At 36.4% G+C, this 26,464-nt stretch overlaps 1 long non-coding RNA gene across 1 annotated transcript; it reads right to left on the bottom strand.

Annotated features, from left to right (window-relative positions):
* Nucleotides 1–23,043: 23,043 nt before the first annotated feature.
* Nucleotides 23,044–25,681, bottom strand: LOC135419300 (uncharacterized). The gene is made up of 4 exons (XR_010432914.1): nucleotides 25,445–25,681; nucleotides 24,962–25,174; nucleotides 24,592–24,745; nucleotides 23,044–23,112 (listed from the first exon to the last, which is right to left on the bottom strand). It is a non-coding gene; the product is annotated as an uncharacterized LOC135419300 (long non-coding RNA).
* Between the last annotated feature and the right edge of the window lie 783 nt (nucleotides 25,682–26,464).

The following is a 26,464-nucleotide window of genomic DNA, read 5'->3' on the forward strand; positions in this document are numbered from 1 at the left end:
AGCAATGTCCATGCTAGCTTCAAAAACTGACTGTTCATGCAAATAAAGCAAAGGGGTTTTGGCCTTTGATGTCAAATGGTACAACTGCTCTTATGATTAGCACAGGCTTTTAGCCATCTTGCCTGTCAAAAATGCAAATAACTTTCCTTATACTACCACATAAAAACTCCTCTGTATATTAAAATGCAGTCCAAACCCAAGCCAAACAAAAATTACCATAGTTCGGCAGAAGAATCAACGTGATCTGGAAAAGAAATTCCATGTTAGAATTTCAATCATTCTTTTTCAGTGAAAATTTTTGTAATTCAGTAGTAGTTAAAAAAGAATTCCTCCTTCCACATTCTTAGAAACACATGAAACTGCTGCAATAAAATAACATATTTCCGTTTGAGAAGCATCTGTTACTTGAATGTGTTTTGGGGTGGACTAATTCTGATGCATCTGTGGGACTAAAGGGACCGTAGACACCTTTCATGTGTATCAAACATCATAAACCTATATAGTAAGAGTAAAGGAAGAATCAATAACTCAAAAACCTCCAATTCCAGTAAACAAAGTCTTACAGCACCCCCAAAAATCTTCCCTCAGTCAAACACGTGGCTAGGGAACATTTGACATGCCAGCTCATAGAATCAAACTATTCTGAGACGACAGGAAAGTCAGTATTTTACAGCTACTGCCTATGCTATATCACATACTCAGCCAACTGTATTTTGTGAAACCGGAATGTATTCATAAAAAAAAACATGTTTGCAAACTATAGCAATTTCTGAGAACCTCAAGAACATGCTGCCAAGACAGCATGTATTATGAAATATGACCAAGATAATGAAAGATCCAAAGCAGAAAATGACATCCTTTCAACTAGTGGAAACCCTTTTCTGCATTAGAAGATGAATCAATTTTCAATTTGTGTTGGCTTTTTTTTTCATACAGTTTCTGAGCATGTAATGTTGAATAATGCTAGAATAAAAAAAATGTGTCTGAAAAGAATTTAGTGGTCTACCTTTACCTTGAGGTGTAATTTTCTACTGAATTGAGGTTCTTAGGATAAACTTTAATCTCTCAACTCTTTATGTGTCATTGACAAGGAGAAGCAAGGAAAGAACAATAAATCCCTGTTTGTAGACGTAGGATAAAATGAAACTACTCAAGCATTTACCTTACACTACCAAATAGGAACTTCAGTTCCTCGGGACCCATTTTCTGGACCTCTCCCCCTTACTTATCATGCATTTGTCTAATAATTCACTTTTAGGCCATCTTAGAAAATCACTTCTTACATGAAAGATATTAAAAACCTTGTCCAGACTGAGCTTTTTTCCCCCCTTTGTCTGATATAGTATTAAAAAGAATGAATAAGCAAGTTTCAGAGATACTTGGATGGGTATTTAAAAAGACAAATCTGCACTGTAACTTCTAAATCCATGTTTGCCTACTGCAGGGGGCAGTCAGACATATGCATCTCCCTGTTAAGCTGTGAATAGTATATGTATACTTATGGTTTGCATTATCAAAATACCTCACAGTCTTTACAGTTCTTGCCTATCCAGCAGAACAGCACTAGTTACCCTCAGCTTGCAGGCAAGGAAATGGGGCCTGAGATTACATGTAATTTACTCAAGGTCAGAGAGGAAATCTGCATTAAGATTTCAACTCAAGTGTTTTGATCTCTAAAATCCAGCTAATTCAACCATTATACTATCCTTTATCTATGCAGGCTATAAAGTTAAGCACAGCCCTGTGGCACTTTCTGAATTAGAGTGAGAACCCTCAATCTCCTCCACCCACATAGACTGCTGGAAAATAAATTACTTCAAGGCAAATTATTTGATGAGAATAAAATGTTCAAATGCACTGTAACTTGAATGTTATTCTTTACATACAAGCCAAAAAAACCCCAAACAAACCAAACTAAAAAGAAATATATATATATATATACTCCAAATACTCAACAGACTCTTGGGTACAAAACTATCCAATATCCAGTTCTGCAGATTTGGGACAGGGACTGACTGGATTCTGTAAGAATTACAGCATAGCTGACAACTAAAGTAAACACCACAAGGCAATAAGTTGTGATGTCCTTGTGATCTATCCAATTTTATTAAGCCTGTGAGTTTCCTTCTTATTAGTCTGAGACGAATCAGGACCTTGAGCAAGATGTAGTAGTTTTTTTATAGTCTTCAATTCTTTCTTGGTTCCCTCAGGTTTCCTTGCAGTTCTTGCAAAAAGGATAATTTTCCCTTCTCAGTACTTTACTGGCCAACCAACCCCTGGACAGTCTCCATATAAATCTGCCCAAATTCTACAGAGATGTTTTGCTTTCCTGAATTTTGTGGCCAGATTCTTATTTTTACTGATATTTTCCATCTCTAGGTATCATGGAAAAGAAGTAAGGTTGGAGAAGGGACTCACTTTGCCTTTGTGGAAAACCCTAAATATGCCTATCAAGCCTCTGGCTTGAACCTCAGAACTCTGTTGTCAGAATGGTAATCTTGCTTTTCCCTCCCTTGGGGGAACTTTAGGCAGATCCTTCCAGCCCGGTACTGCTGCCAGAGCCGGGAGCAGGACGTTGTTGCAGACTGTCCTCCAGTGGAGAGGACCAGAACTGACAGCCCTGAGTTCTGCATGGTAACTTTTCTGACCAATTTACAAACCCCAACCTTTCACAGCAGAAAATTGTGCATTTTATTCTGTATCTCGTTCTATCCCTCTGCAGACTGCCAAATTGCAAGGGGCTGCAGCAGAAGGATCACTGACAGAGCTGCAGGGAGCAATTAATTAAATGGTGCCCATTAGGGCAGCTTTCAGGAGACTGAAACTTTTCAGCTGGATTTTCATGGCACAGAAACATAGAAAATGTCAATGAATTGACATCTATATTATCTATTAGTGTAGAATGAATAAATTTAAAGGAGAAAATATACATTTTAAAATGTATATTTTAAGTATTCTTTTGGTAACTGTAAATAAAAAAATTAAAAATCTATACTACATTTCAGTCTAATTCCAAGCTCCTTCTCAGTCTATTTGACTTTCTCAGAAGCAGAAGTAATCATAGAGGTTTTACCACTGTAATTGGTGTTGCCTTATAGAAGCACCTGAGACCTACTCTTTCAATTTAGACATCCTTTTTGCACATTGATAATAATTTCCAATAATCTCATTCCATTATAAAGAGGCTATCTATTACTCAATTTTTACTCTACTACATGACAGAAAAACATGGGGCTTTGCCAAACTAATTAATGCTTTTCTTATCTGGAGTCCCAACAAATTAACAGTGCATGTAAGGGCCTCAGTCTGGCTTCTAACAAACACAGAAGGCACAAAGTCATTGTTACAGGGAACAAGAAGAAGAAGAAAAGGAGACTATGAGACAGGTGCTCTATAAAGTATGTCAAATGTCTGGATAAAGCAGAAAGCATTCTAATATGTTAAGATCAAGAACACTGCCCTCAACTAATCATCCAACTCCAAAAATGAAAAGGTCATCAATTAGAAACACTGCATGTATTTTATCATCTTTCATGATAAAGAAGTGGGAGAGAACTACTTCAGGAATTGTGTTAAAACCATCACTCAACCTATTACAAAAAACTATTGATGCAGTTACGTGTCATTAGTAGCAATTAGTGAGAGGTTAAATGCTGCATGGTACAGTGATATTGTGCATTAATTGGAATCCACTCATGAGAAAAGAAAACTCTTACAAAATTAGGTTTTAATATCAGTATTTCAGAATAAGTAGTCAGTCCTTGAGTGGTTAGACTCCTTGAAAAGAAGAGGTATATTTTTGGTGATTTTTTTTTTGGTTTTTTTTTTTAAACTAATCTTATTTTATATTTTGTATGTACAAACTTGCAGAATAGAGTGGAAGTAGAATTGTAAGAATAAGGTTCCCCAGTGATCTAGAAGAGAGAAAGGCAATTCATTCTGAGACAAGTGGATGGGTGACCAGAGTAAGCCTCTGAAATACTGGCCTGGGTTCTGACTCATGACAGTCTTCACCTACTTGCCCTCAAGCAGACATCTTTTACCTCAATTCTCTACCTATAAAGGAGGATAGGTAGTAAAACCAATTTGAAAAGAATTACTATAAGATGCTGAGGACTGTGCACACACCTAAGTAGATACTGCAAGCAGAAAATGCCTGTAAACCTACTTCAGAGGACCATTCATTCTAATCAACTCTGCTGTGAGAGCTGTAGCCCTCAGGAAAGAGGAGAGGTACAGAGCTTAGTTGGCTAATGAAGGAATGCCCTGCAGCCTGGCTGCCAGGGCACTGCAGTGCAGAGCAGGCTCACTGACACGGTTTTGTTGATCACTGCATAAGAACACAAGAACAGTTCTTCTGGGACAGATAAAGGTACCTCTAGTCCAGCATTTTGGTCCAAATGTTGGCCACAGAGTGGACATTTGCAAAGCAAATAGACAGCAATATTTTTCGCAGAATACCCTTCCACAAATGTGAACTGAAGTTTCCTAAACTGAGCAATGAATCTGAATGATGAACAAATCGCACCTGTTTCACACGTAACAAATCTTTGCCTGAGACAGGCTGTTGTCACTGTACTTCACTAAAAAAAAGAGTGCAGGAGTGCTAGCCTAAGATGAACCTGAAGTGGGCCTAACCTCAGCCTAGGATGTTACCCTAACACCTGGGAAACTTAACATAACAGAAACTTTTGCTATGGTCTCACAGAAGTAACTCAGCTCTCATGTAAATGGACTTAGGCATTTATCTCCATCATCACATCCTGGCTGGTAAAATAGAGATAATACTAATACTGTACCCAACTGATATGAGGTGCCCTAATGTGAGAAAGTAAAGAAAAATTAGGGAAATTGGCTTTTTATTTTTTGGCAGTATAAAAAAGGTAAAAATTTCTTTAAGAAGGTTATAACATTCCAGTGATGAATGGTGTCAAGGACCTGTCTGCTTCACCTACATTCCATCTGTAGATCTGACTCCTCTCATAGCTTGGAAAAGCTCATGTCAGAAGACCTCAAAAAGAGAAACAAACAAAGCAAAAAAAACCCCAACTGTCATCAGCTGAGAGGGTTTTCTACTTTAGAATCCTTCTTTAAAATTTCTCCACTAATGTGCCTGTCTGTGTTCCAAGAACAGCTATGTACATTTTATAGCAATCTTAAAGACCCCAAAGTTAGAGAGGTGCTCCATACACCTCCAAAATGTATTATGTGGCATATAGAGAGCACATGAGGAACACACATTTTATTGGATGGCTAGTAATGCACTGAAGGTTCTGTCATTCATGAGTGATTTGGTCATCAAAACTGAAAGGTCACAAGGTATTTGCTGGTTGCACATATAACCTCTACCAGCTGTATATAAATGTAGATGGGCTTCTAATTTTTCATAGTTTCTGCTCACAAATTCTGAATTTGAAGTCACTCACTTATTTATTACAACTTATTTTTCAAGTTTCAAAATTTGTATTATTTTCTTCAGACTTGACAGTATCAAGCACTTTACACCAACTTCTGAAACCCTCTGCCATCCATATCCTGCCAAGCCTAAGAAAGGTAGATAAACATGGAAGATGGAAATGAAATGGGAACAGATGGGCTCATCTGCAATTATACCTCTGAAAAGACTGAGAGCCTCACAGAGATTTATAAACCTTCTGGAGTCCAGGCATTTGGTGATCACATAAAATGACCCAGAAAATGTTTTAAATGAGTAATTGAAAATAACAATTTTATATGGAATACAGGAAACTTCTCAAATCAACACTGAACCAACAAGGAGAAAACAATTAGGGACCCAAAGTGTACATAATTTGAAAAAGCAAAAGTGAGATTTCAGAGAAGGTGTTCCTGGCCTAAGACTTCAGCCAAGCAACAAAGCAATTTTTAAATAAATGTGATGAGATGACCTGACTAACAAGAATGATTCAAAGGTGGCTGATTGGGTCTGTCATTAGGACGTGTCAGTTATCTCAGTTTTCCTCTGTAAGAAGGGACATAACTTTTCTTGGTCTGATAACAGTTGCTCCATCAAATCTTCCCTTTTTGGACTAAACAAAACTGAGCAAGTATTCTGCCACCCTCCTCCCCTGCTTCTCCCATTAACAGTCTTGGTTTTGCTTCTGTATGTGTTAAAGGAGCAGTTATGCATGAGGTATTGAGTTCATCCCTACAAAGACAGAACTGCTTATCTATTATATGTTCAACTGCTCAGTGGAATTAACAATTCAGAGAATATCTTCAGTTTATCTCTGCACTTCCAGCCAAGTTTAAAGCCTGCTCAGTTGTAATGGCTTTCTTTCTAAAATGTCCCTTTTTCTCAGGAGAACATCAAACAGCCTAGACAGCAATGGCTACAGCTTAAAGTGTTGGCCATGCAATAAAGACAGAAAAGTATTAAATAATATAATTTGTATAAACTGAATTTAAAATAGCAAGCTCTAGCAATATGAAATTTCGTACAGCAACGGCTGATATCCCCAAGGCAGTCGTGGCTAACAGATTGATTCACAAAAATTGGAGTCAATTTGCTAGGAATCCAAAAAGAAAATTAAAGCCCGTGCCTTTGAACACCACCAGCCAAAGCAGCTGAACTGAAAAAAATCAGGAAATTTCATCAGCTGGCTTCTAAACTGAATGAGATGCAGGAGACGCTCAAAATGGAATTGTTCCAAGGATAGAGGTCAGAAAACATCCAAGCAAGAAGATTGAAACATTTTCAAGCAGCAGAAAAAATATGTTGAGAAGCAAATTTTCTAGGAAATATGAATAGAAAACATTGCCATACCAGCTGTCAATAAGTGGTAACAGAAAGACCACTTGTTTACCCAGTAATAACATTTGCACAACACATTCCCATACTTTTCCCAGCATTAATCAAAGTTCTGACCTCAAAGTAATTGAAAAACTTTGAGAGACTTTGTAAGGAAAAGGAAAGGACCCAAACCTCATCTAGAGCAAGGACAATGAGAAAGAGAACTACCCTGGTGTGAAACAATGACTTATATCTAATTTCTCCAAAACTGCTTTTTCGTTCAGCCATGGAAAGAACTTTTCAGGCTAAACAAACCTAATTGACTTAGTCTGCAAGGAATAGCACTTAAAATAGAGAAAAGGTTACAGATTTTCACAAGTCAACTTCTAAAACTTGTTCTGAGAGACAGAATTAATACATGTGCAATGTTTCTGCTCTGTTCTTTTTCATTAAGCTATGGGTAGAGAGGACTGGATTTTCTAAAAACAACTTGAAAGAAATCCAAGATTAGTAGTGTGCAGTGCTTTTGAAAGTCTCTGCTCCATAGCTTTCTGGGATAAGAATTTCACAGAAATTCATAAAACAATACAAAAAGTAGAAGTGGGAGTCAAGGAAAACACCATAAAATAATCATTATTTGTTTCCCCTCAAATGTTTTAATTTCGTAAATATAATTCTAGCCTAACTGCTTCAAGCTTAGTGTTCAAGGTACAATCTGGGTTCCATTTCAAGGTGTTCTCAAATGATCACTAATGCTTCCAATTCAACAAAACAAGCACAATGTCAAATGCCATACAGTAGTATTTTCCTGAATACAAACCAGAGTAACATGAATCCACTATGACATGATGAAAACAAACACCTCCATTTCTGTGTGAAGCCAATAAAATCAACTGATTTCTGTATTTTCACTGCCATTTAAACATGGAGGATACAAGTGAAGACAGAAAAGTCTTTTTCCAGCAAACTGATTTGTTGTGAAAGTTTTCAGATTTCCCCTACAACTGTATGTCTATTTTAGCCTTATTGTCTGTTCAGTCCTTTGGAAGATGGACCAATGAAGTTCATCTAACTTAAGTCTAAATACCTGTTTCATAAAATATTTGATTATCTAGGGAGGGACAGGAGAATGAGGAGGTGAGACAGTATGGAGAAATTAAAAGAAATGCAATTATCATAATCTATTTCATGGTAATTTGGTTAATTTCTCAGAGAGGGATCGAGATCTGAAATGGTATAAAAAAACGGAGAGAGAAAGTCTGGAAGCTGAAGCTCCATCTAGAAAATGATACCTGCTTTTAACTGGAAGAGATAAAAAATTTTAGAACATTTTATCAAAAGGAATAAAATTTCAGACCTTCAAATTTTTAATTCTTAATTTCTAACATCTAGGTAGATGTTGTAACATTGATACCAGAAGTGTTCAACCTGTGATATAGTGAAAGACATTAATTCAATGTCTTTTTTTGAAGACTGTAGACTCTAAAGCTTAAAAGCAATGAATTTGTTAGAAGAAATTATTTTGGGATTAATTCAGGGAGCAAATTTGTAGTGCAGAATTGCAGAAAATGTACTTCATCTGGGATCAGCTGTAGGTTTTAAAAATTATTTTTTCATCTATGCAATATTTTAAGCAAATATTTTGGTAGCTAAATTGGTACTTACAACTATTATTTTTTTTCTGTGTTGTATCAACAGTGGCAAGGTTCCTAGTTTCATTTTATTTCCACTATTTCTGCCATCCTCTCACTCAGTACAGATCTCCTTTCTTGCCCAGTCACTCGTGCTTTCCAAGATCAAAACTGCCAAGTAGTTCACTAAATCCTTGCAAAATACTCTGTGATCTAAACATTTTTATTTCTTTAATGTTGAAATCATGCAGGGAACCTTCCACATAGCATTTATTTGCAGCAAGGAAAATGCTATAAAGTTGCACAGCTATCCAAGCTCTGAGGTCATTCAAAGCAGAGTGGAATTAAAATGACACTCTGCCACAAAACCCTTCAGTAAGTGAGGTATGGAAAAAGGGAGAGGAAATTGAAAAGATGGAAATGCATGGGGTATTTAGGGCTGAGGTTATCACCTCAATTACACAGAGGAGTAAAACAAAATGAACATAGATAGGTAAGGTCAAAATGCAGCTTGATATTTCTGTGCAGCTTAAAGGACAAAGAAAAAGGATTTATTTCAAAATCTTTCCTTACAATTCTCTATACAGTATTCTCTCCCAAATAAGCAGACAATATAGGTTTAGCTACTGGAGGTGTGGGGATACACATACATGCACTTCAAGGTGCTACAGCTTGCCTGCCACCAGCAGTGTTCCTACACAGGCTCCAGGGCAAATTTTTATCACCATTTCTAACTTCCACATTAATTTGCTCTTCAAAATATATATATATTTATATATATCCTGCATATTAAATTTATAAAGCTCATTTTGAATGCATTTCTACGTGAGCCTTTTCCTTACACAAAACTTAAAACCTCTTAGGAAGCTGAAGAAGATTGGAAAGGGGTGAGAAGAGATTAGAAAGATTCTGATTCTACTCCATGTACTCTGGGGATAAAAGAAGGTCTCTGTACCAGGTCACTTGAACGATCAGTGCTCTCTCAAGGGTACCACTGACGTTATTCTGTATTATACCATGAACTAGAGGTCCAGTAAAATGGAGTAACAGAAGATTTCCTTCTTTCTCAGATCAGTCACTGCACTTCCAGCCAGTTTGCCCTCTCTTTCGTAAGTAAATACAACCTTGATTCTGTCACTTCTTTTCCCTTTGCAGAAAAACGTGTCCTTGTAATCAGAGAAGGAAAGGAGAAGGTTATCTTTTGAGGTTGTCATACAACAGGCCAGCCTGTCTAACTTACAAGGTCAGAAGATTCAATAAAGTGAGGTTTTTCTTCTCTTTTCCAATGAAATGGAGTGATAAGTGCTTACTTGATTAAACCAGTGGATAAGAACATCTATTGTAATTCTTTCCTCTCTTCTGTTCAGTTCCTTCCTTTGGCTCCAAGAGATAAGAATGGAGAACTTTTAGCCTGGCGTTGATCCAAGCTTTGAAAGGACTTGCTGATTATGGATAATGTTCTTATTCAAATGAGCAGTCCTCCCAAAGCAAATACTGATGTTGCCTGACTGTAATGAATAGGATTTAATCCTATATTTTAGATGAATTTCCATATCACATGGAAGTATATTTATATATCCCAGTCTCTAATCTGACTGGATTTTACACTGACTTTTGCTAAAGAGGAATCTACAGCACATGAAGACATCAAGTTAGATCACAGCTAATTATCCTGCCCTTCCATAAAGAGAATATTAAACAGTCACAACAAAGGACAAGAAAATGAATGAGTTTCAAATGTCGCATTAAACATATTTGTATTTATAGACTAATTAAAAATTTATATATTAAATACAAATATATCTATGTTCTCCATCTAAACTGTCTCCTTTCCAATAAAAAGTCCCAGCACACTTAGCAATTTCATATACATAAGCCATTTCATAATCTCTATTTCCTTACTTTAGAGCTTTTAAATACCAAAATATCCCTTCTGAGATGGGAGAGACACCAGAAAAGCATGAGCCACCCACAGTGTTGATGAACAATGTATTTATACAGAGATATAATGATTATTTATTTGTTTATTTTCTATTCTTTCCCTAACAATTCCTAAAAGGTGATTTCTTCTGGACACTCACCAAACACCAAGCTGATACTTTTCACCAGCACTATCTACAGCTATCCTGAGATCTTGCTTTTGACAATTAATAAGCCCGGAGATTAAAATTTTATATGCAGAGCTCAAGCTGTTTTCTTTCTCTTCATCACTTTACATTTATTGACACTGAATTTCACCATTTTAGTGCACAGTCACTGGTCTCAGAAAATCCTTCCATAATTATTCTTGATTTTTCTAGCTTAAATCTCTAACAAGAGTAAATAATACCACAGCACTGCTCATTACAAGATCGCTGATGTATTTGTTGAAATTCGGTAATACTTGCTTTTTTTCCTGCTATAGAAATTAGAATCTAGAATCGGTAATGAATGTAGTCTCTTATAGACGAATCTGAAATTAAAAGAGGAGATAGGAAACTTAATATAAATCATCACATTATCTTTAGCTATAGATAAAAACAGGCTGATTTGGTAAAATCAAAATTAAATATTTTAAGACATTTAAAGCTTTTAAATTTTTTTTAAAGGAAAGCAATTAAAACAATGAACCAAAAAAAAGTCAATTTTAAAGAGTACATCACAAACTTGTTGCTTAAAATGTGTTGAAAATAGTTCTTGGATGATTTTAGACTGTTTTCGTATTTTTATTTTCTTCAAAATATGTAATTCAGCCAAAGGCAATGCAAATTGACTAAGTATCCTGGAACAGCTGGGTCTTTATTTTGTTATTGGGTTAAAAAATTTTGGTCAATTCAAAATGATTCCTAGTTCCTTACAACAGTTTTAGTGCTGTAAATGCATCCTGCAGCTGCAATGGTACTGGATGTTCATTTGCCACATTTGATTTAAACTAAGTAAATGATAACTTCCCTGGCTTTTCAACTTTTAAAAGACCTTATCTTCATATCTAATTCTGATATTTATACTTTCTCTGTTCCAAATAGATAATTATTTTAAAACTAAAAATTTTCAAGGAAGTGTAAAAACAGTCAAAACCAAAGGCTAAGCAATATGAAAACACCCTGAAGAATGGAAAAGTGTAACCCAGGCTTCAGGCTTCTTGAAAAGTGCTGAGCTATGTCACTCACCTATGGAGTTCACTACAGGTGCTAAGTCAACCTTGTCCACCTGAAACTGTCTTTCAGATAATAACTGAGGATATGTTATATATAAAAAAATAAAATTAAATTTAAAAATCTATCATCGAGGTGAATTGATTTTACAAAGATTGACATTACACTAAAATTTTTGCAATATGTTGTATTTTGAGGTCACAATATTTTATTCTTAAATGATAGATAGACTCTAACTTTGTAGTGAACTATAATTTGCTTAGTGACACTTCAGACAGAATTTAGTTAGGAAACTACCTCCATGTCTTATAGTTTAAAAAAAACCCAGAATGTAGCAAAAACCTAGTTTGAATTATAAAAATCCAAGCCTTAATATAGTCTTTACACAGTTTTGAAAAACGAGGAAATTATATTTCAAGGGGCAGCTGAGAATTTTTTCCATGAATACACTATTATTCATATGCAAAAACCTCCAGCTTTTGTGAAGCTTTAATATGTGAGATGAGTAAAATGCTAGATTATTCAAAATTTAAGAGTTCATTGGATCAGCTTTCTCAAAATGATGGTGCTTTCGATGAATAAGATTCAACTGCTGGGAATTTATTGACAAAATCATTGTTTATTCCTAACCACCTAAGAAAATAATTTCTTCATCTACCAATACATAATTCAATCACAAAACTCACTGAAATTTTTTATTCAAAGCTGGAGCTGATGAAAATTATTCTCATCATACCTAGACATGATCAGAAATCTTTTATTCACTATATTTGATAGGAGTTTGAACCTTTTTCTCAGTTCAACAGTTAAAAAAAAATTCCCATAGAAGTGAGATCCCATAATAAGCCGAATTAACTCTTTTGAGTCATTCTTAAAGCTATCTTTCATAATTCTTAAAATTCAGCAAAGAATTCAGAGATGTCAGCCTGAAAACCACCTGAGTTCTTGAGTGAATGCCTGTGATTGTGTTTAGTCAACCGTTCCCCCAGAGAAGGCACTGACGGGGCCTCTCTCCTCTAACTGATCTGCTGAAATCAACTCAAGACACTGAGGCAACTTCCCCTCTGTTAAACACATCTGGAATTAGGCATTAGATTCAAGAACTGTAGATACACAGACATACATGAAAAAGCCTCCAGAGGAATGATAACTGAGCACTGCTGAGCACTCTAAATTAGTGCTGTTTCTTTTACTTACACGTTATACTGCAGTCTGTATCAGTGGTTGCAAAAAATATTTCTTGCCTCTCAGAATTCTCAGCACTCTCTAAATAACTTTCTTTGTTACCTAAACAGCTCATCCAAACTCACATGAAGCAAACAGAATTCTCAGGCAGGCTAGAACATGTTTGAGGCATATACATGTGTGGTTACACAGATATGTGTGCAAAAGTGTTTTCATTTAAATACAGAATGATCTACTAAGAAGTTCCATTTTTAAATCCTGTTGGAAGTCAGTGTCTAAACTTTCCATGACTTCTTTCCAGTAACTTCCTAATCTCTCCCATTTACTGGTAAAGGCAGCATTCAATCATACGGATATTGCACAAGTACTGCACTGTGAGTCAGAGAGATGTATTACCAGTGCACGCATATGAAAATATTAATGTGAAGAGTATTATTAAAGTTCACAGAAAATAGTTTATATCTTTTAGTAATACTGCATATTAAACACTCTTATAATGCACCATATATATAAAATCAATTTTCTCTCTTATAAAGGTATAAGGAAAGTAGAATGAATCAATTTGAGCTGTAGAAACAGCAGAAGCCCATCACTTTCCAGGTGGATCAAGAACAGAACCCACTTGTTTGTTGCTGGCAGGAGTGCTGTGACAGCAAAGCAGGATGGAAGGTAAAAGAGACTTGTGAGCTATGGTTACTATACATTTTACTTCCTTCTAAAATATCTCTCAATGTTTTTCCACGAAACATGAACCACTTGGAATCAGAACTGTACACATCTGTGTTTGATTTCAAGAGGTCCAAAGCCTACTCAAGGCGGTGGCCACACCTCCAGCCAGAATGCTGGATATCCACATCCTACTGTGCATGACAGCAGAGGCATACAGTGTGCACAAACAGCCCAATCCATCCTGAGATGCACACATGGGGCTGTGGAAAACCCACCCTGTTTCCTATAAGTTGAAGGAGTGATGCAGCACAGGGATGTTCCCTGGCAGAATAAAGCTGCCCCAGCACGGGCTCCATAGCACTGCCTAACGCTTCTGAGTAAAAACCTGGGGTAACAAACCCTCATCAGGACTATGAAAATCCACAGAGAAGACACTATCAGCATGGAACATTACAAAATTGAAGATACTTATTTAAAGGGTGAGAATTTACCTTTTTCTGCATTTTCTAGAGTACATTCAACAAGACAATTGTTCACATCCTAAAAACAGAGAAGCAAGGCAGGGAAAGTACAGGACTTCCTATTTCAGACTCCAGCAACAACTAGAATTAGAAATCCCTGTAAAGTAATGTATTACAGGTCCTAGAATACTAAGAATGAAAATTAGTGTTCAATAAACAAATTGTGTAATTCCTTGGTGGGAATATTTTTGCTTCTTACACTCTACACAAGGATCAAACCTTTGAAAGAAGTGTCAGCATTTTAAGTTATGCTACACTACAAGAGTATCGTTAATTGGTTTCTGTTTGGTTTTGTTTTTCTAGTATGGGCAATAAGGTTAAAGTAGATGGAAAAGCATTTTTTTCTCCTAATTTTCCTTCTTGTTGTCTTCTTTGATTGCAGCAGCAGCAACTGCATTGACGTACAATGATACACTTGACATCATCATGTTAATAACTGGCTACTCTGCTCATTTTCCCCAAGGCTTGCTGGGTAATTCTCCTGAGGTCAAGTTATTTTTATAGAGCCTCTCAGCAGGAGGGAGAATGTGCCATCTTAGAAATTCACAGTCTGCTGGCACATTGCAGCTGCTTTCCCAGTGACTGGGAGACAATCAGCACTGCAGGATCTTCTGCAAAAAATCAGGGAAAGACATGTTTTAGCTCTCTGGAGAAGCCCAATCAAAAGGTATTCACTACATGGATCTGAACCAGCACCCATCTTTTCTGCAGCCAAGAGAGTTCAGTAAAATGTCCAAATCTAACCTGAATCTGGCAACTGTTCAGAAAAGACAAGGACTGACCAAGACACTGACATCGGATGTGGTTTTTTAATTTGAAAATAAACCAAGTAAAAAATTCACTGAATACCTCAACAACAGGATGAAGGAAAAAAATCTTTATGGCCATGAGTACCTGAAATGTTTATTTAGCTAAGTCCAAAAGACACTCAGTCATATTGGTTATCTATTCTATTTTAGTACAATAACTATTGGATTTTTTTTTCTAAACTGCTGTACAACTAGGCTAAGTTCACATCTAAAGTTGAGAAGCACCAAATGCAGAAGCTAATGTATTAGCAGTGTTTCTCTCTCATGACCTGTGGTCATGGGAGCTTTAATAGACCAGAAGATAACTGTGAAATAATACATAACCCTCACACACACACACACACACACACACAAGGAGAACAGAACAGCTGTATGTGTTCCCATATACACCAACAAGTGACCAATTAAAATAAAAGATTATCCAAGGTTGATTATCCAAAACTTAGCATAATTTTTGGTTATAAATTAAAAACATTGCAGTAACACTGACTCTGTTGTGTGGTTGGCTTATTTTCCTGTAAAGATTTACAACTGTTTGATAAACAAAAATTTTGAAAAAGACTGATTTACAGAACTCCTAAATTTCAGTAGATGCTGATATTTGCTTTATAAGTCCTGGTAGTTTGTAATTATTCCTAAGTTATCATTTTCAAAGGAAATGACAGAGAATTTATTATTTTCACTCAAAAAATTTAGAGAATTTATTATTTTCACTCAAAACTTAATCTCTGGGCACAGACATTTCCTTTTCCTTCTGTCCTACATTGCTTTGTTCCCTCCTCCTTCAGAAGGTCTTTGTATTTTAGAGCACATCTGAAAGCTCATTGGCTATTCTGTTTACAATGTTATTTTGCAGAGCTCTAATTACTAATGTATTTAGCATTCTGAGTCTAGAATTCAAGCCGTTTGACAAATTATTAATCAGGGAGATGAGAAGCTCAAAAGTAAGAAAATGCAAAGCTTATTTGTGGCCATAGGCACATTAATCTTTGTTATTCAGCAGTTATGGGTTTTGACAGGAATACTAACGCAAATCATGCAGTGGTAAAATTTCTGCATAGGAACTTTTTTTCTGAGTCACATGTAGATTAGTAGGAACCCTCCTGCTACTCTGACCTGTGCATCAGCTTCTCTTCAGCTCATTTTGTTGAAAAAACCAAATCAATGTCAACATACTTTACCCACTGATCTGGCCTCCTCTAGCCTGCTTATTAGAACACTGTAGGAAAAAATAAAATTCTTTACATCATATTTTTAGTAGTAGAGTAATAAATTTAATATGCTTTGAAAAAAAAACAACCCAAGCCCACAACCTAAAACTCTCATAAACTTATGTAGGGAAACCCTGGTTTTCTTGTTCTCTCCCTTGATATTGAACAAAGAGAATATAAACTTTCTGTACATTTTCAGCCCCTGTGCTGAGCATCTCAAACCTTAGGAAAATTTTTTCTCAAAGGCAAAGAAAATAAATGTAAAGAAACCAACTCCTATACCACAAATATTTAATCTTATTTCATCTTCTGGCAAAGGAAAAAGGAAAAGAAAAACAGAAGTGGAGAAAGAAAAGGGGAAATATGTTAAGAGGCAAAGACCTTTCCAGAAACTTGAATGACTTATAAGCAATTGCATTTTCTCATGCCTGTATTTCCATCAATTGCTCATGAACATGCCAGTGAATGGAATTCTAAGCTTTGTCCCAATTTCCAGTTCAGCACATTGACTACTTCTCCTTAGGACCTAGGTTTTCCATCAAAGAAGAAAATCAAATCAGTTTGATACTATTAGTTCTTGATAAATCCATTTTTGCTGTTTCTTATAGCCTTATTTGACTCCTAAGTATCTGGTTATCGTTAACCTTTTTGCAAAGAGAGAAGAAGTCTCTTAGGATGCTTCTTCCCTTGAATCTACTGGTTTACTCCCTGATTAATTGATAGCCTGACTAATTTCATTGTTCTCTTTTTCATCTAATGTACTTATAGAAGCTCTTCCTTTCTTTACCCCTGGTAAATATCAATGCCCTCAGCACTTTAGCCATGGCTGATTTTTAACCTAAAGGTTTTCAATAGCCTTTAAGAGACAACTGTTCTTTTTTTCCATTTTTGTATGTCTCCTTTTGTACTGAAGATACCACGACACAGCCAAATTAACTTTCACTCCCTTTTTACTTTCCTCTGATTTTAGACAGCTGGCTCTTTTGCCAATACAACCTGGGGTAGTCATGCTCAGATTCATTTCTCCAAACACTTTTATACCATCAGTGAATCTTGGTTTGTCAATTATTTCTAATAAAGTCCTCCTGCAACACTGTATGCTAACTCAGAGGCAGCAGTTTGAGCTGAGAGAGCTGCTCAGCCCCCCCCCCCATTCTGAACAAGCCTTTAGACAGCTGTTGGTCAAATCCCTGTAGTGATGATAATTCTACCTGGGAAGCCAATGCAATTTGTGACATTTGCAATTCTCACTAAAAGTACAGGCAAATTATGATACTATCTGGAAATGAAAATTTGGATTTAAGAAGTTGGAGTCCTATTAAAAGCACATTACAGGCCTAGCTAATTGTTTCAGTCAGGACATTACTAATGCTTTGCATGTTAACTCCAAACTAATTAACTGTCTCTGCCAGCTGCAGTTCTCGAACAAGGTACAACTATTATGTATTTTCTACTAATTTTAGTAATTTGGATTGTTATTGTTCAATGACTGCAAAACATCCAAGGCCTCAGAGCCAGACAAGTAGCTGGCTACATACAGCAAAGGCCCCTGCTAATTCCTGTTTTTTCTTCTTTATTACTGACACAAAACCTATTGGGATGGGTAAGATGACCATTATCACCAGGCACATATAAAGATGGCTAATTTTGTGACAGCTGCTTTTATATTCAGAATTTCAGATGACTAGAGGTAGCCAAACAAATATTATTCAGGAACATATGTTAGTTTTTATTTTAATGCAAATGTTGTGAATATGTGAACTGAAACATATATTTGATGTTCATATACTGATAACAGCAGACTATCAGATATAAAAAAGATACAAAGCAATTTAGTATAGTGCAGATGCTCTATTGCATAGGGCTACTCAGATGGGACTCAGTAGAGGTGGTTTCTGTTATGCCAGCGGTTTGTTCTGTAACCTGTTGTTATATTATTTCTTTCCACTCACTGATTTGATTAAGGAAAAAGAATTACTTCTGCCTATGAATTTCTACAGCACAGTATCTTTCGTTTGAAATCAGGACCTGATCCTAGAGAAAACAAAACAGTAAAAAACCCATCAAAAACATCTTCCCAACCATACAAAAATATCCATTTTGTATAGCCACAGAGCATTATTGGCTGTTAGCTGATAAACCTATAGTAGCTGCTGTGTATCTACAATACACAATAACTAGGAGAAATCCAGTTATGTCAATAGCAATACTTAACCACTGCAGTAAATACATGCCTTATCTCAAGCACCATGCCAGAAAACTGCTTCTATCCGTGATGTGTAGAAAAGCAACAATTACAGTCATTTAATTGACCTGATACAAGTGCAGTTCTGGAGGTAACATACACAGAGATATCATCACCCAATCTATTAGGGCAGCATTGACACTTGCAGGAATTGCTTTCTGAAGATTAAGATGAAACAAAGTTGGGATTGATTTAAGTATTCAAAAGGATTTTATTCACTGGTTTTACACTGTAGCAACTGTCATTTCTGAAAGTCAGATGGATTTAAATTGATTTGAAGTAGCGTTCTTATTTAATTATATGGCACAATTGCAATATATGAAACTTACTGATTACCATGAGAGGCTCTCTGTGGCAAAAGCTTACAGCAAAGAGAGATGGAAGGCAACAGATGAGAGGAAGACTGTTAACAGGCTGATGAAGAATGAAGACATACAAGGCTAAGTCACCAAGGAGTGTGTTTTGAAGTTCTTGCGCATTTCCAGATTGGGTGAGGATTAAGAGCTTTATGTAAAAAATAGACTGAATAATTTCTGGGAAAATTAAATAATTTAGACTTCAAAGTGGAGCAGTAAACTTAAGCCCATAAAGCTGTGGAAGAAATCATGCTGTTTCAGAGCAACAATATTACAGCACTTGCAGAACAGGCAGAAGTCTAGACTTTTATGCTTTCCTGAGACCAGAGGGATACAAAAATGCCTTCCTCAGCCTGTACCTCTGCAGAGGCACTGATGCTGCATGCTTAGGTCCTAGCATCCTTTCTCTTGACTGTTTTTCACACAGGAGCATCAGTTTCACTGGGATCAGGTGAGAAATTCGCCCATGCCAGCACATTCACAGAAGCTTTCATGTAAGGACTTGTGGGAAGGGAAGAGGGTGGGAAGAAAGCACTGAGTATTTGGGTTGCCCAGGTAAATGGCTGGTCTCATCAACATTCTCAGTGATGATACAGTACCTAATTCAGCAAATCTGCTCTGAAAGACTTCCTAAATTTTGAGCCTCAGTGTTTAAAATGACAGAAAACCTGGATTTTTTTCCTTTTTTTTTTCTGGATAATCCAAATCAGGCTCAGTGACAAGACGTTCAGCTTTGACACAACTGAGGTAGCTATGGACATATCAAACAAATTAAATATTAAGAGTCTAAAGAAACTCTTATGCTAAATGAGAGTCCTGTGAAACTCTGGGGTAATAGAGCAAGTTGGTGGAATTTGCAGAATTACAGTTCTGTATTTGCTGGCTAAATTTCAGCCATTTTCAGGTCATGCAGAAGTACTTACAATCAGTTGCAAATGTACTGACTGAGAGCTGAGTTCTAGAGCATGTTGGCACCACAGCTTCTAAAATCACACCCATAATCCATAGAGACTGAATGCCTTGGTGAGAAGCATCAAGTTGCTCACAAGTGCATAATAAAACAGATCAGACATTTACATCAGGTAAATAAAAAGCCTGATATATGGCAGACCAGCTCCCAGATGGTCAAATCCCACAGGCCAGCTCAGACAAACCATACTTGAAGTCAGAGGGAATTTTACTGAGCCTGCAGTATTTGGTTCTGAAGAATGGAATATGTTTCTGGCTATGGAATAAAACTCTGAAAACTTCGAAGATATAGTTTTCCTGCTGAAAATGTAAACTCAGAAGTCTGAGAAATATCAAATTGGCTCTAGCAGTATTTAATTCTACAAAAACAGCTCTACAAACCATGTGGCTGTGGTTGTTTTTGCTGGAGGCTGTGTTGCCTCCTTCAAGTTTGAGGAGATAAGGAATAATTGTCATTTTTCAGCCATCACTGGAAGCAGTCCCTAATAGAGAAGACCATGGTATAGCTCCTAGTATTCAGCCTGATGCTTATTCCTGGAAAAAATAATGAATCTAACTGCGGCTCCCTTCAACTATTCCTCATTATAAATGAGGGAACAGGAAAGATGCTGCTGCATGCTGTTTCAAGGGATAGGACATTGTGTTTAACAGCCATATAAAGGACAACCTTTAATATCCTCGTATTTTTTTGTTTATTTCTAAAGTGAGGGGAAGGTATTGGGATAAAAGTGGTTTTCTAGGTCAGTGTGGTCAGCTTACCTGATTCTGTGAGGTTCATAGCAAAAAATTCTACAAACTCTGTTTTCTAAAATCTGAGACGTGTCTTGTGAAGTAGACCACTGGAGGTGTTTATCAGTTAGGCAAACTGAGGAGCTTATCCAAAACAAAACCACTTACTTCTGAGGAAAAACATAAGAAAATTAGGGATGCATTTTTACCACTTTCAAATTACAATGAGCAAGATAAAACATTTTCTTTTGACATTTTTTTACAAATTCAGGTAATTAGAAAGAGCATTAAGCAAAACAAACTTCAGACCTAAAACAATTCAAATTTTGGCAAGACTAGTTTCCCTTTCAACACACAGTATTGCTTCAAGGACAGTTTAGCAGAAGTGCTAAGATCTGGTTGAATTTCGACTGAAATTCTCCTCTCCCTTCTTTCCATGGCTTGAAGCGAGCTAAATTCTAAAGTAGCCAACTTCAATGTAATTAAAACGAAGGGTCTAATACAAATTTTTGTATACCCTCTTAAGTTCATCCATCATTGGTAAAATAATATGGGCTTTTGCAGATCACTCCCTTGCAACCATTCATAAATAAATGGTACAGCTCAGTAAATCTGCATCCCTTATATGCTCTCTGCAGTTTTATGCCTAAATTAAAAAGTCAGAATCTATTTCATATTGTCAAATGGATTTTTAGCAACTGGGGTTTGTTTTCATATTGTTGTACCTAGTAAGCCCAGTGAATACATGAGTTTTTCTCTAAATTAAATGAAAATATTATTGTTTTTGCCCCAAGCAGACATTACAGTACATGCCCAGGAAGATAAATGTAGAAAGCAAAACATAGCAAAAGATTGAGCACTTGTCAAAATCAAATTGAAGGCAGCAGGCAGCAAATTGGATTTTCTTTTACAATAACATGCAGTTCACATTCTACTACTGTAATGAATATTATAATGTGTACTTTCTCATATAATATCTAGTGATGCATTTCTAGAGCTATTTCTCAAAGCTTAAGGATATCCTTGCTATATCATGGCTCGGTACATAGTAGTGATAAGTTTGTTCAGTTCACTGCATAGCCTTAAGGATACCTTTTTCTGAAGAAGGGAAAATATTAATCTCTAGATCTCTCAGTTACAGTGATTTCAAACTATGAATCTCAGCAGATTTACAACAAAGTCTTCACACTGTCCAGCTCCCAAATAACTATGGTTGCTTTGAGAGCCAGCACAAGTATGATAAACAAGCCTTAAATGCTCCTTGAAGCTTAGAAACAAAACTGAATCGTGTGGCTACAATCCCAGTTTGCAAAATTATGAGTCCAAACCAACTTGATTTTCTAATTTTATGACAAATTCAAAAGGTGGGTAATGACATTCATGATTATGAGTCAGCAGACCTAGTGTTGTCTGCTGTGTGGATCAGCAGTGCTGGGCTGAACAAAGCAGTGTCAGGTGGGCAGATGACTCTCAGTGACTCCCAGAAAGGTCAGTCTTTGACCCCGGAATTGAACCCTATCCTACATGAGAAGATAATTTTTACATTTACAAGAGAATCCATTTTTCTTGTGTTTGTAGGTGAGAGAATGGGGGTTGGTGTGTGCAGAACATATAGTGTAAAGAAATGGAAACAGAGAGATAAAGATCTTTTTATACTGGAGATTAAACTTTACTATATATTTCAAAAGTAAGAAGTATAGGTAAAAAAAGCAATAAGGTGAAATGAGACAGGATCATGTGGGTGAGAAGGGATGCCTGGTTGTCATAACAAAGCAATACCTTCCTGCACAATTTAGACCTTCAGGGAACATTTCTTGCTGAATTTACCTTAAAAATAAGGCAATCAGAAAACAGTGATATGCTGAGTCTGAAAATGATAAAAAGCATACATGGATACCAGCCTTGGGGATTACTGTATGTGTTCCATATCAGATAATAGCTGAAAACAAGTTGTATATTGTGCTGTATAAATGGTATTTAAAATAAAGAAGCTAAGGAGCTCTACTATTACCATGCAGTCAGTAAGAGTGATGTTACTGCCTGTTGGTTCAAGGGCACCCATAAAATGCTTCTTTAAGAAGCAAGCTCACGCAGTGAGACAATTACTTTCAGGAGTTTAATCAGAGTGCATGTAAAACTTGACTGGAAAAGTTATAAATATCCTGTATTTTTTAACTTCTATCAGGGAAGAACTCCTATTTCTTCCACAGAAGTAGGCTGAGGAAGGTATGATGGCTCAAACCCACTTAAAAATTCAAATTTCTCCAAAACTTATAACACACGGGAAATGCTTGTAGAACTGTCAAAATAAGCTTAATTTTTCTGCCTTGAAGGAATTTCTGAAAAAGTTATTAACATTTTGTGTGATATCTAATGTTTGGTCACATCTTTCTTTACAATAGCATTTATTGTTTCCTGTGGATTATTCAGGTCTCATGTTAAGATTGTCACAAATCTGATGTCTAGGACTTTACAGTTTCTATGAGTTCCACGTTTTAGATCAGTTTCTTTTCTATAATTACAAGTGATTAGTTACTGCAGACATTATTCCTAATACTAATCCTAGTACTAATCCTTCCTTGGAGCTAATCTAATGCTGTGTCATTATTTATTTATTAGATATTGATCGGAGGATTTATGAAGCACAGGAACTCAATAGGAAGAATTGTTTCTTTTAAAACAAAACTGGTTTAGCATAAAGATTCACAACAGATGAAATTCCTGAAAAACATATTTGGGTTTGTTACTCTTCTCCATGTAGATGATTACTGGATTGAACTGTCATTGTCGGTAAAGAACCATGAAATACAGTGAAAAATCGTTACCAAATCCAGGGGGGGTGGCTCTGTTCAGTTGGATGTCTCAGAACAGGGAGGGTAATAACAAAATGCATTTCAGAAAACTGAAGAAAGAACAGAGAAAAAAAAAAATCTTGAAAATGCCAAATAGATGCAAACTTGGAATGTGTAACAGGACAGTCAAATCATCTTCCCTTAAAATTTAGAGCTGATTGGCTAAAAAGAGAAAACACAGCCAGTAGCCAAATGGAGGACAGAGAAGATGAGAGGCAGCACTGGGCCACTGCTCATGATTTTCAAGACTGCACTGAAACTTTAAAGGAAGATGGCAAGATAAGAAGCACAGCTCATAAAAAATTATGATTGGAAGGTGACTTTTTTTTTATTGTCAAACTAAGCCTTCTTTTTCAAGGCATAACTGGAAAAAATTGTAATATTTTCATAGGTAACAGAAGTTTTTATATAATAAAACCTGGTTAATTTAATGCACTATTTTTACCTATATACTTGCAAGTTGTATTTAGTTTAGGTGTTATTTTACTGTTGCCACTATATTGTAGAGACTTCCAGACAACTTGTATGTCATTAAGATATTAAGGAATGATTTTAAATACAGAAAGATTTAGCACAGGAAAAAAATTGTAATTTAAAAACTATAAAAGCTTAAACATATTCAGAGCAACATCAAAGACTGAAACAGTTCTGTCCTTTTCACAACATTAGTTGCTGATCTCAGGAGAAACTTGAAGTCAAAGAACCAACTCAAGAGTTAAGTTAAAATCTGACTATTTTAAAAAAAATAATATATATCTGTTGATACAGAGACAGACACAGACACTAGAAAATTCTGTATAACTACCCAGCCAGCAGCATAAATACGTTAACTCATTAGGTGTTATAACTATTTTGTGGCGTAGACTTGTACAGCTGAAATGCTTTTCTATTCCCATTTGTATTGTGGTAATGCCTGTCTTTTGCACTGAGTAAACAAGCAGGATTTTGCTAATGAACTTTTGAATCCTTTTTAGTAAAATTTCTGCTCAGAGAGACAGCAAATAAGATGTTTCAGCTTGGTCAGCATTAATAAATTACAAACAAACCAGATTAGGAAACTGGAAGTAAATCCATCCTTTAATTCCAGTTGGAATGTAATACATTTTTGACTTAGCATATTCAAAGATAATATCGGGGTAAAAAAAATAAGCAGATTCTGAACATTATATGTTTGTTCAAAGACACAAATGAATGCCTTATTTTGTAAAAGATGCATCAGTAAGAATAAAAAGAAAAAAGGAAAAAGATACAGAGATATACTAATATACAACAGGAGAAGTTAATACCATAAATTTCTTGTTAGATATAACAGATGCCTGAAACCTATGTGGCTGTGTTTAAGCAGAGCTGATTTGCTTGTTTGCAACTCAATATGAAGCTGTAGATTAGTTTTGTGCTGTGTTGTATATAATCGGCTTCTGAATTAAATCACATCTATTTGGAAGAGAGGGAGAAAATATTCTGCTTTAGAACTTAGAAGTTCCAAATTTCTCCAAAGCCTATGGTGATGAATGCCAACGTACTCTTACCTCAAAATAAGAACCTCAAGCTGCTGAGGAACATGGAAACTTTCCAAGATATTTGGAGGACACCGACAGAGAAGCTGTGCTTGACCTTGAGCAGAAAAACCTCAGGGAAGTATCACAGTGTGCAATACAAACTTCAGCAGCTGAGAATTCTGTCCTTTACAAAAGATATGGGACCAAAATTACACACAGAGGCATGAAAAGAGTGGCATGGAAGCAGACAATTAAATGGACACAGAAACAGCAAAGTATTTTGGGCTAAGTTTCATAGCATATGGGGAACTGTGATTATAAGTATTTACGCTAAGGTGAATGGGGGATGAATAAGTAAGCCTGCAAACAATTACTGTTTTACAGACTAATTTTCACATACCTCCTATCTGATGGTATCACATGAAATCTCTTGAGATTAACATAAGGAAACATTGCATGTGCACAGAGCCCAGCTTCCTCTTCACTCCCAGTCAGTTCAGTCTGGCTCCCTCCCCGCTCAGCCTCAGCACCAATCTCTTCATGAACTAGGGATTATAAGGCTTCTCCTTTCCTCTGTCCCAGACATTCCAGAGCCATCCTCCTTCCCCAAGCTCTGTGGAAACAGGCAGACCTCATCTCTGTTTCAGGGAGAACAGTAATTTAACCATCCTTTTCTCTAAGTCGCTGGTAGGAATCCCAGCCTGGCATAGCTCAAAGCTTTTGTTGGAAACCAGCTCTTTGATGTGGCTAAGCTCTGTGAGATATGACAGGAGATTTTACAAGCTTTTAAATATTTTTAAAACGTGGAGTAAGAAGACAAAACAAGGCACTCTCATCTTGCACAGCTCTCCCACCATGACCACTGAGAAGCTACATCACTTACAGAGCCAGTAATGTCAGCAGATCTGCAGAGGCAGACTGAAGATCTGCTTCTTCCCCTGCAGGCTTCATCTGCAGCTGGAGTGGACCTAATCAATAAACCTGCAAGATGGAGAGAGAATTTCATAGGTTCAAAGGACTTTTCTCAAAACTCCTTTTTTTTTTTTTTGTACCAGCATCCTGGCTGAAAGTACAGTACATGCCTATTTTGCTCATCATTGTTTTATAAGCTACAGTAGCCTGAGGCAGTTCTTTCCTCCTCCCTCCTCCTCAAATGGAATGAATTCAGCCACAGGGTTTTGCAACATCTGATCAATATTTACTTAGCAAGACAATTTTAACAAGAACAAAAATATTTTTTCTCATGCACTGGCTTTCTGTTTTTAAACTTGTCAAAATATCTGTCTGATTCTGAAGAAAGACTTAAAGCCTTTAATGAGGAAAGGGAAGTAACAGAGAATTTGGAATTGATTCATTTTGAAATGTTCAGTTTTTCAAACCACAGCTCACATAGAATAGGATTCATATTCAACATACCTTACCAAGCTGTAAAACCACCCACAAAGTGTTGAAAGTTTATCTCCTGGAATAGATATACTCAAATTCAACTGCTTCTTTACAAATTGCTTGTGGTAAAAATGAGATGGCAAAGAGTTGCCATGACTTATCAAAATGTCTTTTTTTTTTTTTTTTGCATTTTTGTATGCACATATTTAGTCCTTCAGACACATTTCTGCTAGATGTCATTTGTTAGAAGAGTATAACCAATCTGTGCACCCTCAGCAAGTTTGCTGACTACATGAAGCTGTGTGGTGCAGCCAACACGCTGGAGGGAAGGGATGCCACCCAGAGGGACTGTGCAAGCCTCATGAAGTTCAACAGGGCCAAGTGCAAGGTTCTACACGTGGGTCAGGGAAATCCCAAGCACAGATACAGGCTGGGTAGACAGTAGATTTAGAGCAGCCCAGAGGAGAAGGACTTGGGAGTGTTGGTTGATATGTTCAACACTACCTGTCAATGTGCA

The sequence above is a fragment of the Pseudopipra pipra genome, chromosome 10 (genome assembly GCF_036250125.1).
Source record: "Pseudopipra pipra isolate bDixPip1 chromosome 10, bDixPip1.hap1, whole genome shotgun sequence".
Lineage (NCBI taxonomy): Eukaryota > Metazoa > Chordata > Aves > Passeriformes > Pipridae > Pseudopipra > Pseudopipra pipra.